The following is a 6,498-nucleotide window of genomic DNA, read 5'->3' on the forward strand; positions in this document are numbered from 1 at the left end:
GATTAAATCACCCACAGTGAGCGACAGATGGATTAACATGCTGGCCACTGGTATCTCAGCACACTGGGATCACAGAGGCCATGCTGGAAGATTGTTCAAGTTTGATTATCTAAGAAGGCCTGGGCAGTGTTTGTTAGGCGTTATGTGGCTTGGTGTGACAGAAATAAAGTAAGGGTGAAGATTTAAGGATTAGTGGTGGACAAATAAATGAATTTAATTGTCTCCGAATGCTGTCTAGGTCAAACTGTAGAAATGTCATAGTATAAGACGCGAATAAGTCCTAGGTAATTAAGGGCATGTCTTGAAAACTGCCCTGTAAATAGGATGGTTTCTATGGGATCGCAAAGACATGCCATTGAGATAGGATAGGTAGCCTATTAGGATATGTAGAGTCTGACTTCAGACACCTAATTATTTCTCAACAAGTGAAACCACAGATGAACCACAGGGCTGTAGATGTAAAGCTGTTTTAGGTGCTATTCGTTGCTTGATTTTGCCAATGGATCGACGGACCATCAGGTGAACTCCTCATATGTCGTCATGATATTTTGTTGAAATTACGCTACAGCAAGTTCACACCCAGGATCCGTCGGGAATTACCCCCCTGTGACTCCCTGGGAACAGTTAACTAAGCCAGCTGAGGCCTGGATTCACACATGTTCTCACATTATTGAAAATAAAAGTGATAAAGATCAGAAGAAAGAAGACTTCTGAAGCCAGTAAAAGAATGCAAAAGGATTCAATAAATGTTCCTAACTAGGCTCTTGCCAGCCAGCCAGCCAGCCCATATAGACCAGTTATAATTAACGCTGAAGAAATCCCTGTAGCCTGGACTCTTGATGACAGTAAAATGAGAGGAAATCGTGTTGAAGGGGCTATATAAAGCTCTTCAGTGTCAAGCCGCATGTGGCTCTGTGGCTAACACTTTCACCAGTAAAAGTATTCCCTGTGATAGTATCACTTAAGATGGAGCTCTGAGGTCTATGTTATCTAACTACGCATTTTTTCTGCTTAGATGATGTTAGCTTCTACAAAGCAATTAAGCCCATCGTGTTACAGAAGGGCAACATAGTACAAATATAATGGCACTCTTTCTGACACACTGTTAGTGCAAATTAAAATGTATTTTATAGGTCATTACGACATAGTCAAAGTAATCAGGTGAACTCCATTTTAATATGCATAATATATTTGTGTATTACTATAGAAGGTTTTGAAATAAGTCAAGACGAGTGCGAAAGTGTCAAGTATGAGCATTGATGTAATCTTAAACGAATGCATCACGTGAGTTAAACATAGTTGTACTTTAGAAGAACAATAATGTTACACATAAAGGGATATTAATAGAATTAAGATATACAAACTACGTGTTTTTCTAAACACTTCACAAGTGTGATGGGAATGTATCCAGTGTCTTAGACATCTTTTTTTAGTTGTTGCCAAAATGGAAGAGACACAACCAGGCCCGTACCCAGGATTTTGTAAATACAGAGGTCCAAAACATGCTAGGGGAGCTCGGGGCAGGCCCCCCTAAAAACTTGTGTGCACATAAAAGCATTTTACTCAGCAGGTGAAAAACTAAAGAGGGGCTTCCACATGTCGCAGACCAGGCGTTGGTACTGCCGGATTTGGCACCACCACTATAACTTTGTCCTAGATAGTCGTACTGTCACCAAAATCACACTGGTGTTTGCTGTTCACCTGTAGTTTGTGCACACAAAAGCATTTGACTCTGGGCTCAGAATATATACATATATTATTTTTTTTATTATTCTTTGCCTTTCAAAAAGCATTACATCATTATTTACACAACACGAAAATAACTTAATGTAAAGTATTTATTTCACCTTCCCTTATTATACATCCATGGGTACAAGTCTGGAGTGCGGCTGTTTGTTGATAAATTGATGTTGTCTTCTTCTGTTTGCTTTAATGTAGGCTACTCAGTTGTGCAGCGCCCCCACCGCCAGTAAATGGAAGTACTACAAAGAACCCTGTTAATTATGTGCAGATATTTGACAAGTTTTATTATATACACCTCGAAAGAATTACCGAGGTCCGGACCTTGGTGCCCTCAATGGTGGGTACGGCCATGGACACAACAGCCTCGTTCTAGTACCCACGCTTGTCATCTTGTGCAATAACCAAGAGCCAACTGGTGTTGTCCATTATCTGTCAAGGGTGCAAGTACACACCAAAAGACTTCAAATGGACACTGTGGCCGTTTCTCAATCTCGAGGATTCTGGCTTCCAAGCCAATATTTCAAGGATGCTACGTCATCGAGTGCCGCCGAAGGACTGTTCCAATCTCCAGCATACTTGGAATTCCACCGAGGCCGCGTCCTTGGTTTGGGGGAAATTTCGAGGCTACACATGGGTAGACTTTGCGTCCTTAAAATCCCCACAATGCTTTGCGCATGGACCAATTTAAAAAACCCTTGCGGAGAATGGCTGAACCGACGCAGCACACATTTCAATGTAAGTAGCCTATGGCCCCGTCTTAAGTCGGTTAAATGAAATCCTTGCTTCCCTCACTTGCGTCGTTTCCCTGCGTTTAGTCCCTCCCACCAGGGAAGCATGGAGGGATGCAAGGAAACCACGAGAGGCAGGGAAATGAGTTTTAAGAGCAATGGGACGTCCTTTCCTCCGGAGCATCACGTGAAGCGACGTCCGTTTGTGATGACGCCGCACAGCTGTTCGTCTGACACCAGCTCTGTCCCCGTTATTTTCACAAACACCCCCGCCACACATTTACTGACACAAACATTTGTATCGTCTGTTGTAGACCCCAATAAATAAAAATAAAATAAGAACTCATTCTCAAAAAAGATAAACGCCATTCTTAAAATGTATAAACGAACAATAGTTTGATTAATATTGATTAAAGTGCACAATAGAAATAAAATAATTGAGAGAAGAAAAAGAGATATCTTATCTATCAAAACCCAGTTAGATTAACATTCATGGGATTGCACACTTTGTTTGTTTGTGTGGATATGTAGCAAATTCACAATTTAAATAGCACTTAATGACTGACTGAATGGAAATGACGATAAATGAAAATGTAAAACGAAAAAAGCGATCATGAAAATGTTTCCAATAAATGAATAAAATGATTTTTGACCACTTTGTTGTTCAGATATATCACATATTTGTAACTAAATGATACATGAATTGAAACAAAACACAGTATAAACTGAGGAGTGACTCTCGTGAGTTTCATGTCTTTTCTTCACTCCGCTGGGAAACTGCTCTCATGTCAAGAAGCATCAGATCGGTGCATGCGCTGCATCGTCCAATCAGTGAGCGATACACAGTAAGGGGGCGGGGCGAGTGTCTGAGGATTTCATCGGAGGATGGTCTGGTGGTTCCTCGGTTATCGCTCCTCCATTATCGCTCCTCGATCCTCGATCCTCGGTCCTCCGGCAGAAATAAGAGCCATGGGACGGTACTCAAGATGGCGCAGACAAATCAACTTCCGGTGAGACCGAGGAGCGAGGAGCGAGGAAATGAAAATAGTCGACCTGAGACCTGTAACAAAGTAACATATTTACCAACACATTTTCTACGCCGCTACTACATACACTATGTAGTGGCGTAGAAAATGTGTTGGTAAATATGTTACTTTGTTACATTTGTTTGTTATCACCAAAAATGTGTTCCGTGAAAGTAAAGCAAGTTCATAATTAGATAGACATCGTGAGGTATTTATTTTCGGTACAGTTTATGTTGAAATGAAACCGTTAGTGAGAGTGGCACACTTGTTAGCCTGTTCCATTATTCTTCGTTTTCCGAAGCCGTGGCTTGGAAGTATACTTGCTTCGTTTCTGAAGGAAGTGACTTGGAAGTACGCGACTACCAAGCCAGCATCCTCGCGATTGAGAAACACCCAGTGCTTTTAAACACAGGTTGCTGACATCCTCCTATCAATCATTAAGTTCAGCACATCCGCCTTTTTTATAGAAGACATATGAGATGACAAAGAAGGAAAAGCACAGTAAATAATGACAGTGCTCAAACGACACATCAGAGGTGCAGACGACAATGTTAGCCAAATAACTAGCACCCACCCAGGCTATCTAACAAAAATACTACATATAAGCTGTCAAGCACGTCCACACAGGTGTTTTCACTTGACTAATTAGACCTCTGTACACATGATGTCACAGGGAAGTGAGAAAGATGTCAATCAAGCACAGCTGAACTTGCTAACACTGTCCTGGGAAGGGATCTAATTAGGCAAACAATTGAAAACACCTGTGTGGGTGAAAAAGTGACAGAATCTGTGCATTCCAATACCCATAATACCATTTTATTTTGTATGCCAAAAAAGATTTAGTACAACCTAACACACTGAAAAAAACACCCAGATGACTTACTGCATTCGGATGCATTTTACATTATGCTAGCCTGCATGCTTTTCTGGCTATTATGACCCACAATCCTTTTGTGCAGAAGATGTATGAGCAAGAGGATCAAACTTGAAGGTGCAATACTATGACATAGCATGTCCCAACTGTATATACACTGAATGCAACAGACATACTTTGCAAAGCCAGGTTCAGTACTTTGTTCTACTTAGGTCTACTGAAAGTAAAGAGAAAAATGATGTAATTTGGAAAACAGCCATTATGTAAGTCACACTTGTAACGTACAGTATGACAACGTCCTCGCTTGACAGTACAATTTAGAGCACTTACATAAAAAAGCATTAACATGGCAACACATGATGTACCTTGTCTTCTCTGTTACAGTAGGTGCCTCATATATCCTAATTCATGAAGCAACATGAATGGACAACCTGAGGGGAAACACAGGCTCTATCATTTCCTGGCTCCCCACCATTGGTAATTACCTGTGTTTGCCCAGAGGCCCCTCAGCGTGTTTTCGAGGAAGAGAGAAGGAAAGAGCAAGATTGAAAGAGTAGAATAGGCCTACTGTAATGTGTGTACACTTCTACAACAGCGTATAGAGGCACACGCCATGAAATATTATTTACTTCTGTTATTTCATAATGATTATCTTCTTTTGCCATGTAAATATTTTTTAATAAGATTTTAATAAGCACGCTATCAATTTCCCCTGGTGGATATATTTCATATAAACGCAATAAATACAATCCACATAGTGTGAGTGTTATAGTGCTGAGGTTCAAACATATAGAATGTGAAGTTATTGGAGCTAAGAGTTATTCTGTGGCACGCAAAGCACCTATAAAATTACATTTGAGATATTGAGGAACATCTAATCCAATATAATACTTCTATAAATCAACGTAGCAGGTTGTAAACTGCATCAACAGATGAAAGTATTCACTCTAAGGAGGTTTAGAAGGGCTTTGAGTACCACAAACTAAACTCTAGTGAACCCCATTTATTTGGTTTAAGCTACAACCAATAGTTTCAAACTTAAGCAAACCATGCACTAACTGAGAAGAAAAATAGAAGTCAGCAAAACTGAGTTTCTCTCAGCAGTGAAGTCATGAGAACAGACACAGAGCTGCGACTAAAAGTCTCTCTGGTCTCCCCAGGGGTAGAGTCAAATCTGTCAGCACCCTTGTCTAATGCAGTTCTCAATGGAAGGCAACAGGGAAAAGATACTTCTCCCCAAATACAACTTCACATACACATACACACGCACACCTCACACCCTCCATCCCCAGCCTACCTTATGCCAGGCTGCATGGATCCTCTCTTGTTGGCTGGCATCGCTCAGTCCCAGGACACAGACCTCGCTCTAGCCAGGACGACGTCTCCAGTGTCAGGCAGAATGAGGGTCTTTGTTGCCGCAGACTCAATACAGGACCTTTATCTCACAGAAGTAGTTGGGGAGGTTTGATATGGAGAACAGTATCCCTTTTAACATGATGACTGCAAAAGTGGAAAGGAGAGACTTAGAAAAGCTCTGCAGGCTGTGTTTGGGTAGATGCATTCACATTAAAAATACTTTATTTTCAATAACACGTGGCTTGTGTAGTTTCTACAGTTATGTGTGTTTTTAATCTCTCAATAATAGCACCAATATTCAAAAACGTTGAATTGGACTTGGCCTCACACATTAAAATATGTATCTGCTGTCTCTTATGTCTAAGGTCTTGAATGTTTTCTATAAATGTTTTGCTTTTCTTTCCATCTCTAAAGGTGTGACCTAACAAACAAAATAACCTGTTGAAAGGCAGTGAACTGACATAGAAAACAGATAACACTTCAGTTAACCACACAAATGAATGAAAGGGTGGTTATATAAGACAACAAAGCGTTTCACTGTACGCCATTGAATAGATACTTGTTCAAAAAGGAGTAATTTGCAATATGAAAAAGCTCACGTAATTCAACTTAACTGACAGTAAAATATACTTCTTGTCTTGCCTGAAGTCAGCTAGCTAAATAGCTGTGTTTACCTAGCTTAAATGCAAATGCTAGTTAGCTAAATTACAGTTGGGTTACACAATTGAGAGCTAGACACGTGCCAGGCCTAGCAAATACGTAATTATTTTCA

Source organism: Gymnodraco acuticeps, unplaced genomic scaffold, assembly GCF_902827175.1.
Source record: "Gymnodraco acuticeps unplaced genomic scaffold, fGymAcu1.1, whole genome shotgun sequence".
In the NCBI taxonomy this organism is placed as follows: Eukaryota; Metazoa; Chordata; class Actinopteri; order Perciformes; family Bathydraconidae; genus Gymnodraco; species Gymnodraco acuticeps.